The sequence below is a fragment of the Notamacropus eugenii genome, chromosome 6, assembly GCF_028372415.1.
Source record: "Notamacropus eugenii isolate mMacEug1 chromosome 6, mMacEug1.pri_v2, whole genome shotgun sequence".
In the NCBI taxonomy this organism is placed as follows: domain Eukaryota; kingdom Metazoa; phylum Chordata; class Mammalia; order Diprotodontia; family Macropodidae; genus Notamacropus; species Notamacropus eugenii.
In genome coordinates, this window is record NC_092877.1 from 62,560,298 (window position 1) to 62,574,789 (window position 14,492).

Sequence of the window (14,492 nt, forward strand, 5' to 3'; positions counted from 1 at the left end):
GAAACTTGGATTTAAACCACCACTCTGACATGTTGTACCCATGCCACCTTGGGCAACTGATTTCATCTCCGAGTCTGTTTCCTCCTCTGTAACACGGTGATAATGACACAGCCTACCTCATATTAGCCTCCTTCTCAGTTCCCCATGCTTGCTGTAGTATCACAGATAATTTTTCCTTCTGTTTTCTGCTTATCACTCAGTAGCAACTTCATCTAGTCAGTCTCCTTCCAAACTTTTGTATTATTTTTGACCCTTCCCTCTTTTACACACTCCCCCTCCAAACAATGGCCAAATTCTAGAGATTTTATCTCTAGATTCTCTCTCAGATCTGTCCCATTTTCTCTATACTCAGGAACCACACCCTAAACCAGGCTCTCATTACCTCTTTAGAGTATTTCAACAACTTCCTACTTGTACTTTCTAAACTTTCCCTCCAAAAGCAGATAAACAGAAAAGGTCAAATTTTATTAGAGGGACCTCACTTTATTCTGAAGAAAGTGAATGATCCCCTAAAAGACTGAATTCAAATTTCCAAAAGGAGCTACTTCAAAAGTAGCCAATATCCCTGAGAAAGTAAAGAGCCAAAGCACATAAAATACAGTGGCTTATATTGTTGGTCCATCAGCACATTATCAATGTTGGTTTCCAATATCTCTAGCAGAACTAAGCCTTTCCAGACTCAAAGATCTTGGCACTTCAGTATGTGTCTAGTAGACTGCCATCCCTTCCACCTCCAAACAAACACACGAGGAAGTTCCTAAGGTACTGTAGTAAGAACCCAACCAAATACTAATAGGTCACCTCTGTGCATGGAAAATTTTATCTCCAATACAAAATTCTCTACTAAAATCCTCCTCTGAGATCTCATTTTGGCATAATGGCATCACTGGGACTGTCAAAGACCTTGCCAGCAAAGCCCCAAATCTGTCTGCCAAACTGGAAAGGCTGAGTGGTATGAGTCTAGCAATGGACTGTATGTGTATCATCTGAGGAATGGACTACATAAGTTTGTTAAAATGTTGAGTGCTCATTGTTTTGAGTATAGCAACTCAAAAAAACTATTTACTGTGATACAGAAGGACTGGGATGGATCCATTTTACTGTAGGGAATTGCCACATTAATGAAATTGCAGCTAGTGGAAATACAAAATTCAAATCTTCTATGCACATGTCCCCAAAACACACAGAGAAAAGAAAAAGTGGAGGATTAGACCTTTCCAAGGGTCTTGCTGGACCATTTGGGTTTCTAGCTTAGGGATCTGAACTTCCTAGAGTACAAATAATGCTAACCTCCAAAGATCTCAGCTCTAAAGACCAGTGAAAAAGAAGACTTCTACCCTTATTATTCAACCTTTCTCCTTCCCATCTACCACCTTCAAGCCTTGGGCATTCCTGGCTTAATAATCATAAATCTCTGGCTCAACAAGGATCATATTTCTCTCTCTGTCTTGTGGTGTCATCACTGAGAGGATGAAGACAAAAGAACAGGATGGTGACTTCCATCTTCTGCTGTGGGTGATCTCAGATTGCATCTCTGACAAGATGAAATTGGGAAATAGGAGAGTAAGAAATTATGAAGAATAAATATTTTTATATATAAAATATATATTATATTTTTATATATTATGTATTTTACATATAAATACCAATAAATGTTTATCTACAATAAGTTCTTTCAAATGAATACTTATTTACTGACTAAAACTCAGATCCCTAATTCTGGTGTTCTTTCCCAAGCTGCTTTATTGTTCTCTAGCCCCTCCTTGTTGTTAAGAATGATAATATCCCACTGCTCTTTCTATAACTTGGTCATTGACTAAACATTTACATATCTGTACACATATTGTACTCCTCTTGTAGCTCTTTGAGATCAAGGATTATTTTGGGCTTTCTTTGTACTACTATTGCTTAGCATAGAGCCTCGCACATAGCAAGCATTTAATAAATGTTAATTGAATAGCCCAGTATTGTAGAAAGTGTAGTGGATTTAAGAGAACCTAAGTTCAAATCCCAGCTCTGCCACTTACTACCTGTATGACCTTGAGCATGACACTTAATCTCTATGGGTTTCAATTATCTAATCTCTAAAATGAAGAGGTTGGATTACGTGCCCTCTACCACGCCTTTTAGCTCTAAATTTATGATACTATGATCCTTTAATATAAACCTCTAAATACCATCATACAATAGCCAAAGATGGTTAGGTCAGCAGAGAACCAACTGAAAGAAATCACTGCCATTCCATTTTTATGGTTTAGAAGTAAAAAAGAACTTAAATGCTCCTACCTTTGTGGCTTCCGAGCTGGAGATGAACAAGATTGACTCATTGAAGGAAATTCTTGAGATCTATAATTAGAATCACATGACCTTACTAATAGCAGTTTTCAAGTCAAAACACATATTTCCTTATACTTTCTCAACAGAGGAATTGTTCTCTTAATCAGACTGCTTTTCATCCTACACAGCCTTCAGCTGTATTTCTATATCCTGGATTTTCCCCTTGTTTGCCTTTTGCTGAAAGTGGTTTGTTTGCTTGGTAAAAATCAACAAAGGCAGCATACCTGGTTTTAGTATTTGGTGAAAAAGTTGCCAGTGGAGCTGAAAACCCAAGAAAATCTTCCCCAAAATGTTTATCAGCCCTACTTAGCCTGGGATCCCAGGAATCTGATAAGGAAGACAGATGATAGTAATGTCAGACCCCACCAATTCAGAGTGATTGAAGAGGGAAATTAATTTACAAAAGTATGAATGAACAAGTACTTTTAAGAAATTTTCCCCCAGATTTGTTAATGTTTTGTATACGTTTTATGTGGTATCTGCTATATCTAGCTAATCCACTGATATCTCCTTTTTGCCTATTAGCAGTTAATTTTTTTTGCATTTTGATTTAAAGTTTTGAGTTTCAAATTCTACCCCCCAGACAGTAAACAAAAAGATATAGATTGTATATGTGCAATTATGTAAAACATTTTCATATTAATCATTTTGGACAAGAAGACTCAAATAAAAGAAAAAATGAAAGTGAAAAATAGCATGCTTCAGTCTATATTCAGTCAATATCAGTTCTTTCTCTGGAGGGGGATAATATGCTTCATCATTCATCCTTTGGGATTGTCTTGGATCATTGTATTCCTGTGAATAGCTAAGTCATTCACAATTATTCATGGAACAATAGTGCTGTTACTATGTACAAAGTTCTGGTTCTGTTCACTTCACTATGTATCCATGAGTTCATGTAAGCCTTTCTGGGTTTTTCTGAAATCACCCTGCTTCTCATTTCTTATAGTACAATAATATTCCATTACAATCAAATGCCACAGCTTGCTTAACCATTCCCCAACTGATGGGCATCCCTTTGATTTCCCTTTATTAGCCACCACAGAAAGAGCTGCCATAAATATTTTTATACAAATAGATCCTTCTCTCTTTTTTGGATATCTTTGGGATATAGACCTAGCAGTGGTATTGTTGGATTAACATACTCTTAAAAGAAATTAGTGCCTGTATAATGCGTTATTGGGAGTTGTCATTACTATTAAAATTGTGAATCTACCAACTTAGTTCAGGGTCAAAGTTATTCAAAAACATTTATTAAACACCTACTTTCTTCAGAACTAGCCTGGACCTTGGGGAGATAAGAGTTTATGTACGCCTTAGGCCTGACCCAATAGAATTTATGATCTAGCATGACCCTCCACTAGACCCTGGCCCTGGGCATTACACCAGTCAGGAGAAGTTAAAAGAAGAGATGCCATGTTTTACATTTAAGAGGGGAGGAGGCCTTCAGTCCAGCCAGGTGGGCAAGTGACACCCATGAGTCAAAACTTTGAAGATCTACATGTATAAAGAGAGAAGTTCTCAGTCATAGACAGTCTACTAAACAGAAACATGACTGGTCCCTTCTTTATCCAGACATTTCAAAAGATAAGAATCAGTTCAGTTTCTTTCATATTCTTTTTGATTATGTTGTTGTAGTCAATATGCATGGGTTTTTTTTTTCCCTTTTGCTGACTTATGTATCAGACTTATCACTGATTTTATCACTTTTATCAGTCCATACATCTCATATTTCTTTGAATTCTTTATATTCAACTTTTTATGATTTGATATTAATCCACTGGATTTATATTGTGTCATTTGTTCAGCCATTATCCCTCTCAGTGGACTGGAGATAAGAGACAAGGAAATATACCTCCCTTTAGGAAAGTGGGAAATATGGGTGAATAACATTGATTGCATTGCAAACATCAAGTATTTTTTCCTGTATTAGAAAGTAAGGCTCACCAGCAGAATATGTGATAGGAATAAATCTGGAAAGAATTGAAATTAAAAATAAAATAGGCATTAATAATTTTTTTTTTTAATTCAAGACAGATCTATGCCCCTGACTAGAGAGAAGGAATTGATCTAGAAATAGCATATCAAATTCAACTTCCTATCTCTTCAAGGACTAGCACAGAGCTTTACATAAAATAGGAGAGTTATAAATGCTACTGAATCAAATGACAATAGAAGCATGGGAGGGTGTAATTAGTGAATGCTATAACTCAGAGTTAAACTAGCTAACAGTTTAAATCAAATGATTCAATTCACCAAATTTATTTTCAGTTTCCATTATGTGTAAAGTCCTGTGCAAAATGCTAGGGAAAATACAAATATTAAAAACTCAGTTTCTGCCATCAGAGAGTTTACAATCTAGTAGAAGTAACAGACACAAGACAAATAGATATAATACAAAATAAATGCATGTGTGTAAATAAAATGTTCTGCCAGATTTGAGAAGGAAGCAATTACCTTCAACTGGAAAAATCAGGAAAGGCTTCATGGAAGAGATGACATTTAAGTTGGGTCTTGAAGAAGGAGTGTCATTATAATAGAAACAGGACAGAGGGCATTCTAGAATTAAGAAAGGCCTGAGATATGAGTCAAAAAATGGTGGTGGGTTCAAAATGGGGGGCCAATAAGATATAATAGAAAAGCACAAGAATTGGAGTCAGGGGTATTGGTTTGAATCATGGATCTATTAAAATGATATAAATTGGTCAGTTGCTCAGCTTCTCCTTGAAGCAGAAAGGGACACATCAGCAGCCGTTCTCTGTAACTAGTAGAGTTACATGGTAGGAGTCACACAGCACCAAAAATGTTATGCCAATTCAAACAAACCTTTCTTGTAATTGACATTTTTATACCAACACTGGAGTTTCCTCATCTTGTACTGATTCCTCTTAAAAGCATGCTGACCTTTCTTTGTCTCCCTCTGGGCCACTCCAACCTAGCCTTAAGATCTGGACAGGGATGTTCTCTCTTGAACAAGTGCTATACCATCCCTCCCAGAAACTGTAAAACTGGTACCTGGAATGACAAGATAGAGGAGGGGCACATGTGTTTTCTGTGTTCTTTGTCCACAAGATTGGTTTGTATGTATGAACTCTAATGGAGTTCTTCAAGCATAAGCGTCTAGGTAGAAATTCCATAACTGATCATTTTACTCATCTTTACTCAAGGTAAAGTGTGAAAGTCAATTAGAATCAGATTGTGGAGAGCCTTGATGCCAGGTTAAGAATTCCAAACTTTACTCAGTAATTGTAATAGTTGGTATTTGCATAGAACTTTAAGGTTTGCAAAATGTTTTATATATTCTGCCATATTACATATTAGAAAACTGACTAGTCCAAGAACACACAGCGTAGAATTTTTAACATGAGATGCCTTCTCCTCTCCAGGTTTTCACGATACGTCTCTTTCCTATGTCTCTTCCTACCTGACTCTTTCTCAGTCTCTGAGACTGAGACTCTACCTGCTGTTTCTCAGTCTCAACTGCTCTATCTTACTCAGATCATACTAATTGTGAATCTCTTCCAGGCATCTGTCCTTGGCCCTCTTGTTAATTTCACTAGATCCCATGGATTCAATTCTCATCTCTAAGCAGATAATTCTCAAATATTTTTATCAAATGCTACCCTTTTCTCTTGACCTCCAGTCTGATATCATCAATTGTCTCTTAGATATCTCAGACTGACTGTCCTTTAATCATCTTAAACTCAACATGTCCCAAACAGAACTCATTATCATTTCCCCAAAACCTTACCTTCCAAACAGCCCTATCACTGTAAAGGGTGTCACCATCCTCCCAATCACCCAGGCTCATAACCTAGATTTCATCTCCAACTTCAACCTCAAACTGACCTCTCATATTCAATCTGTTTCAAGTTCTGATGTTTCAATCTTTGCAGCACCTCCTGTAAAAATCACCTCTGCCTCTTTGCACTCACACTGATGCAACCACAGTACAGGCACTGATTGCTTCATGCCTGACCTATTGCAATAGCCTCCTGGTTGGTCTCTGACCATTGCAACCCATCCTCCACCCAGCTGCCAAAGACATTTTCCTAAAGCATGAGTTTGACCATATCACCCTCACTCCCAAATCAATGAATTTCAGTGGTTCTCCGTAACTTCTAATATCAAACTCTTCTGTTAGGTTTTTAAAGCCCATTACAATCTGGCTCTTCCAATTTTTCTAGTCAATACTTCACTCCTCTTCAATTTCTCTACAATACAGGGTCACTGACCTTCTCACCTTTCCTTGCATGTCTACTTACATTTCCTAGTTTTATGCCTTTTCAGTGATGGTTTCATATGCTTAAAATATTATCCCTCCTTGCCTGTACTTCCTGGCTTCTTGGTCTCCTTAAAAAATCATCTCAAATTCCAAAAGTCTTTTCCCAGTCCCTTCTTTTCCCCTTCTCTATTAGTGCCTTCCATCTGAGGCGACCTTCTATTTACCCTGTCTATCTATCTTGTGTGTACCTAGTTGATTGTGAGTTGTATCTCCCGTTAGAATTAGAATTTGAACTCTTTGCAGGTAGATACTGGCTTTGTCTTTCTTCGTATTCCCAAAACTTAGCATAGCTTGCACATAGTAGGTGCTTAATAAATGCTTGGTAACTAACTGAAATTTCCTTACTTTGTCACAAAATTTATTTGTTCACTTAAGCCCCCTCTGTCTTCTAGACTCAAACTCAAAGTCATACAACTAATCAGTGATGGAGCTGAAGCTAGAACCCAAGCTTTCTGACTGACCACAGATCCAGTGGTTTTCCTACTTGACCTATGCATTCAGCCATGATGTGCTGTTTTTCAAAATTCAGAGATGCTTGGGCAACATCATTGAGTGACTGTGTGCATGGAAACTCTGTATTTTCCACTGTTTCCAGAATAACATTTTATTAGTTAAACAACAGTAAACTGTGATATAAGAAGGATCAGAGAAAGGAAAAGTAAATAACCAGAATTAATAAAGATTAGTCTTTGAGGTCCTGATTTTTGAAAGCATCCTTCCCTAGGAAGGCAGGCTTGAAATCATCCTAGCTCCATGAGAAACTTTTTAAAGAGGGCTGAGTTGACCACAGTAATCTTCTGGGAAAATAAACACTGTCCTTTTCTCCAAGTAAACTCTCCAGGTAGGAATAGTCATAATAATTTATCCTTAGAGAGGCACTGATATAGTGATCGGAGGGCATGCTCTGGAGTTAGGAAGACATAGGTCTAATTCATAGCAGTTGTAAAACCATGGGCAAATTAATTCTAACTCAACACCCTCATGCAACTCTGTCTCTTTTTTAAAATTCATGTTGCAATTAAATACATAAAGACAAAAAAATAAAATTTTTCCATGTATACAACACAGTATAAAACCAGTACAAAACCTTGAATTTACATTTCACAGTTAACTTTTTTGAAAAACTATACAAGTCCTACACATCATTTTCAAAACTACTCTATTTTTTATGCTTCTTCTAAATTTTCTTTTATTCTCTGCTATGCACTTATTTTTTTTCTTCCCTCCTTTCCTCTCCTCCCCCACCCCAGGGATGGCTACCATTGGACACAAATATGTGCGACTTATCAGTTCTTTTTCTGAAGGCAGATAGCATCTTCCTTCATAGGTCCATGTAGTTAACTTGGGTATTTACAATACTCAAAATTACTTTGTCACTCAAAGTTGTTCTTAAAACAATATTGCTGTTACTGTATAAAAAAATTCTCTTGATTATGCTTTTTCATTTTTCATTATTTCATACAAGTCTTTCCATGTTTTCTCTAAAATCGATGAGCTCATCATTTCTTATAGCAGTGTAGTACTCCATCACGATCATGTACCACAACTTGTCCAGTCATTCCTCAATTTAGCAGCATCCCCACAATTTTCCTTTCTTTGCCATCACAAAGAGCTGCTATAAATATTTAGAACACAGAGAGGTTCTTTTCTTTTTTACTTAATTATCTTGGGAAACAGACCTAATAGTGGAATTGTTGGGTCAAAGGGGATAGGCCTTTTAATAACTCCTTGGGCATAAGCCCAGATTGCTCTCCAAAATGGTTGGATTAGTTCCAAGCAATTCTCCAGCTCTGTAAATAACAAATGAGTTGCTGATCTGATGTCAACTCTGGTAGATGCTTAGGGGAACACCAAGCAGGTGTTATTGTGAGGGTGTTATTGTCCTCATCTTACAGAGGAGGACATTAAGTCTCAAGGAGATTAAATGACTTGCTCCAAGGTCCCAGAACTAGCAAATGGCAGAACTGTGTTGTTACCCCTATTGCAATGTGACCTCTGTGGGCAAAAACCATTTCTGCCTTTCTGGGTATCCCTAGTGCTTAGCACAGTTCCTGGCACATAGTCAGTACTTGATAGATGCTCATGATCCGACTTGTTATTGCTTCTTCCTTTTTTTTTTTTAAGCTTAAAATTTTAAAAATTTATTTACTGACTCAGGAAGCACTGAGAGAGGAGAGGAAGTATAAAATATGTTGACTTGAAAGAACTGCTTTTGGAGATTTCCTTTGGTTGGATTTAGAGTCAAAGAACCTGGATTCTAATCCCATTTCCATTACTATCTCATATTTTGGTATAATTTGTTGTTTAAAAAAAAGGGTGGTGTTAGACTAGATGGTCTCTAAGATCTCTTCTACCTCTATCACTATGCCTCTATTATCTTATGAATACCGATTTCTGCTTCTCCTCAACACCTCAGAACAGACAACATGAAGCGTAATGACCACCAATTCATCAATTCGTTCCTCTTGTTTGGTCTAAAGAATCTGATATGATAAGGGATTGGATGTGAAAAGGGATGGGAAAGGTTTCCTTTGGGAAAATATTTCCACAGTGAGAATGCCAGACAAATCTGGTTCAATTTATAAAACTGGTAGCATAGCTTCCTTTAATAACATAGTAAAGCTATGAGTCAATTGAAAGATAAATTCCAACCCCTTTATTGGACATAATTTCCTCCCCATTGTTTTCCTGACCTTTACTTAAAAAAAAAATTCTTTCTGCAGAAGAACTAAGTTTCTGAAGTGAAAATATGTCTCAATTGAAACAATATTAACTACGCTATCAGCATGGGGGGGTAGGATTAGAGGTAAGAACATCTGTATGGGAGGTATTGCAATAGCTCAGAATGAAACTTGTCTTGGAAACAGCCTGAAAGATTAACTGGCAACCACCCAACTCCTGTGCACAAAAAGGGAAATTTAAAGCAGTCATTAAGTAAATTTTCAGTCACAAAGAAAGCTTTAGACAGCAAAAGCATCCAAAATAGGGTAAGTAGGATGGTGAGAGGACAAAAGACCAGGCACATTATCTGTACAAGGATCAGTTTCAAGAAAGGTTCAGGCTTAACTTGACTTGAGGAAGATTGGATAGGTATCTACGGGCTCTCCCAACAAAGGATTAAACATTCATTTTGGATGTTGTGTGTTTGTCCTTGGTTCTTGAAGAGGACCATGATATCAAGATGATGACATGATTTGCACTTGACTTTGATTTGAGAGGATTGTGCAAGATCACCAACTTCACTTTCTTCTCTTGAGCCATCTGCATCCAGTGGCCTAATACTCATCAGGATGACTGGAGATGGCCCAGGATGCAATGGGAGACCCTGCCCCTTTCAGACTAAAGTCTTATCACATTCTCACTTTGAGTGATACACCCATTCAATGAATAGGCTTCTTTAAGTAGTTACTCATTTTGGTACTTGAGAGCAGAAAAGTAGTTACTCATTTTGGTACTTGAGAGCAGAAAAAGGTACAAAGACTGGAAGCTGAAGAAGGCTAATTTCAGCTCACTATACTGGAAAAAAGTCACTGCCTTGCACTATTCAGTCCAAGGACACTGGCCTCCTTCCTGTTCCATGAGCAAAATACTCCATCTCCCAACTCTTAGGCATTTTCTCTAGTTGAACTCCTGCCTAGAATGCTCTCCCTAATCCTCTCTGCCTCCTAGCTTCCCTCTACAGGAAATGTTTCCTAATCCCTCTTAATTCTTGCGTTCCCTCTTTTAATTATTTTCATTTTATCCTGTGTGTAGATCATTTGTGCATATTTGTTTCTTGGTGTGTACCCTACTAGATTGTAAGCCCCTATCCTACAGAACCTCACTAACAGATAGTAGGCACTTAATAAATGCTTATTTGCTAACTAATGTATGTCAGTTTGACATTTGGGGTAGCAAGAGGAATGGATGTGGAGGAACTGAGTTTATATAAAGGACCTGTTCATTTGGATAGAATCTATAAATCAAGGTTTACTTTAATTGCTTCCTCCTACAAAAGACACTTCTTTCCTAGTTGTCAGTATCCTCCCCCCAGCGAATTACTTTGTAATTATTTTGTATAAATACATATGTGTATACATATGTGTGTGTGTGTATGCGTATACATATGTATGTATAGTGTATACTTAGCTCTGTATAGATTACATTCCCCCAGATGATTGTAAACTCCTTGAAGATCAGGTCTATCTTTTTCAGTCTTTATACCTTCAGTTGCTGTTAGATCTTTTCAGTCATGGGTGCCATATCTACGTGGGCTTTGTGCTGTAGACTACTGAACGAAGTCTTGGGGCCTAGAGTGATAAGAAGCCAACAATCTGGGAGTGTCAGCCCATTTAGCAGCTATGTGACCCAGGGCACGTCACTTAATCCTGTTTGCCTCAGTTTCTCATCTTCAAGAAAATGGCAAACCACTCCAGTATCTTTGCCAAGAAAACCCCAATGAGGTCACAAAGAATCAGACATGACTGAACAACATCAACCTATTCAGATTTGCATCAAACCAGTAGCTACAGGAGGAGCTAATACAGTTTTGAAAACTTAAGGATTATTGTTTTTATTAAAAGAAATTTCAAATTCCAACTCTTGTCAATGATTATCTAAGTGACCTTGCGTAAAGAGGCAGCATGACACAATGGAGAGAGTGCTGAATTTGCAATTAGAAGACCTGCATTCAAATCCATTTAACTACCTATTTGACCTTGAGTAAGTTCATTAGCCTTTCTTGGCCCCAGTTTTTCATCTGTAAAATGAGGGTGTTGACACTTTTAATCTCTAAGGTTCCTTACAGTTAATCTGGGGGAGCTAGATTGGTACGATGGGTAAAGCACTGGGTTTGGACTCAGAAAGATGTGAGTTCAAATCAAGTCTCAGCCACTTACTAGTTGTGTGACCCTAGACAAGTTATCTAACATGTCAGCCTCAGTTCCCTTAACTGTAAAATGGGAATAATAATAGCACCTCTCTCCCACGTCTGTTCTGAGTCTCAAGTGAAACTATTTATAAAGAACAGTGTCTTGCACATAGGAGACCTTTAGTAACATCTTTCCTCTCCTTTTCTCTTGTCTTTTTCCTACAGGCTCCTTTGGCTGAAATAGGCCTCTGTATCCAGGCTTTACACTTTTCTCCAAGGAATTTCTTCTAATCCTCTCCCATTTAGTAGCCGGCCATTCCTTGGGGGCCTATTCCTTGGGTGCCTTGGCCTGGATTTTACTGGCTCCAATCTAGGGTTCACGTTCTTCTAAAGGGTGGAGCAGGTGATTCCTTTAATGACTAAGTGTTTTCCCTACAGCATGAACCCTGTTGATAAGAAACGAGATAAGAGCCTCAGGTTCATGACTAATTCTGCATCCTTAACAAAATTTACATTTTTTATGACTTTCTCAAGCAAGTAATCTTAAAGTCTATCAATTAAACAATAATTTATTCAATTCCTCATATGTTACTGGAACTGGAGGTATAACTAGAAAAACATCTAGTCTTTGCCTCTAAGGTGTTTATAATTTGTTGTTCAAGCATATCCAATTCAAAGTCCAACTCTTCATGACCCCATATGAGGTTTTCTGGGCAAAGATATTGGAGTAGTTTGCCATTTCCATCTCTAGCTCATTGTACAAATGAGGAAACTGAGCCAAAAAGGGTTAAGTAGTTTTCTTAGCAAAGATACTGGAGTGATTTGCCATTTCCTTCTTTAGCTCATTTTACAAATGAGGAAACTGAGACAGAGTTAAGTGACTTGGCCAGGGTCACACAGCTAGTAAATGTCTGAGGCCAAATTTGAAATTACTAAACTGAGTCTTTGAGCTCAGCACACTACTGCACTACCTAACTGCCCAGCTAGCCCATAGTAGGTGCTTAATAAGTATTTATTGATTGATCAGGTAAATAAAGTAGTTTGTATTTTTTCTAATGGTAATGGGGAGTTATTAAAGCTTCTTGAGCTAAAGAACGGCAAGGTGAGACATATGCTTTAGAAGGACAACATTTGGCATCTGTATGAGGTATGGATTCAAGAAAATAAAGACTGTGTATAGCAGGATCAGTTTGGAAGCTATTGCTGTAGCCTAGGAGGATTCTATTATTCTAATGATAAGCTTTTGAAAGCAGTTTCTGACTGCATAATAATTTGTCTGAATTCCTCGTTAGGAAGTCTTTTTATTCCAGCATAAACTGGATTTAAGTAAAGCAGAGTTGCCCAAAGTCGTCTGCCTCACTCTCTCTTCTTGAGTCATCACAGTCCAGTGGCGAGACGGAGTCAAGATGGACTGGTGATGGCTCAAGATGCAGTGGACAACCTTGGCATCTTCAGTGTCTAACCAACGTCCGCAGGGCCTGATCAGCTGCCTTCACAGCCATTGGAACAAATTGTTCTCATCCACTCATTCCACCAGGGGAAGTCTTCACATGCTTGGGGTTGTAGATACCCCCTAACTCAGAAAAGGGTTTGAGACCCCTCAGTTAAACTGGTTTAGCCCTACTGCTGATATGGTTGACTGGGGTGTGACCACTGCACATGCTGCAGCTTCTTGGAGTCACAGGTGAGAATTGGGTGGAATAGATGGACCCAAAAGAGGAAAAGCAACCCTGAAAAGGGCTGGGCGGTCATCATACCAGAGGTTCTAGCCTTCCCTGAACACACCCTACTGCCATGATGGCCTGTGGCACATTCTTTTGTGTATCTTTTAATACTGATAATAATAAAGACAAGGAGACAATTTACATTTTGAGCTCCATTTAAAGGTTTCTACTAGGCTTAGGGGATAAAGCCCTAGACCTAGAGTCAGGAAGACCCGAGTTCAAATTCATTCTTAAATACTTGCTAACTGTCACCCTGGGCAAGTAAGTCATTTAATCCCTATTTGTCTCATACTTCTCATGTGCAATGAAGATAATGACAGCACCTACCTCTGAGAGTTATTAGAGGCTAAATTGAGATGTTATTTGTAAAGGGTTTTGCAAATCTTAAAGCTGTATATAAATGCTAGCTATTATTATTAAAAATTTACAAAATATTTACTTCATAAAACTACATGGGGTAAGTAATATACATGGTCTTTATAAATTAGGAAATCCAGGCCTTCCGAAGTCACTTCACCCCTCAGCCAGCCTCAGTTCCTAATCTATAAAATGAGAGATTATACCACATGGTTTCCAAGGTCCCTTTCAGTTTTTAGTCTGTGATTCTGTGAGGGTGGATCTGACAGATTTATTCAATTCAGCTCAGATTACAATTATGGAGAAGTCTAAATGCCAAACAGGGGTGTTTTCATCTTATTTAAGAGACAATGGGGAGCCAGTGAAGATTCTTGAACACTATTAAACTTCATTTTGTTAGCTCTGGTTACTTACTTAGTCAGCCACTTCTCTCAGGCTCAGCTCTCCCCAGAGTGCTGTGCCTTCCTCCAGAGGACACACCAGTGTGCTTCACTAGACGTCTCTCCCAGTTGGACAGTGACTCACTAATAATCATTTTTTCCATTTAATCAATTAGTTGCAAATCTACATAAATGGGAAAAGAAAACAACTGAGTCAAAGTTATATGATAAACGTCAAATGAGATACAGAAATAATAAATTGCTACATGAGGTCAGAGTCTAGGCCGTACTGCATGGCTCTATATAGACTCAGTACTTAAATGTTGAATCACATCAAGTGTGATGGAGGAAGGGAGAACTTTGAACTGGGAAGGTTTCACCCAGGATATGCTTAATGGAATTAGGCCTCAAAGAAAGAGAATGATTTAGGTTACGGGGAGAAGAGAAAGGAGATGGCACAGGGTAGATTAAAGTGAGATTTAAAGGGGAACATCCCCTCCAATCAGGGATCAGGAATTCATACTTGCTTCAATATGTAACCGGGAGTCCCTGATAGTTTT

The 14,492-nt window shown here is 38.0% G+C and overlaps 1 protein-coding gene across 1 annotated transcript in view; it reads right to left on the reverse strand.

Annotated features, from left to right (window-relative positions):
• SLC2A9 (solute carrier family 2 member 9) overlaps positions 1 to 14,064 on the reverse strand; it is a 327,171-nt gene extending 313,107 nt beyond the window's left edge. Inside the window, exons 1-2 of the mRNA XM_072620227.1 lie at positions 13,967 to 14,064; positions 2,287 to 2,346 (exon numbers count right to left, since the gene is read on the reverse strand). The gene's annotated coding sequence lies outside the window, so the exon portion shown is untranslated. The remainder of the gene's footprint in view (positions 1 to 2,286; positions 2,347 to 13,966) is intronic.
• Between the last annotated feature and the right edge of the window lie 428 nt (positions 14,065 to 14,492).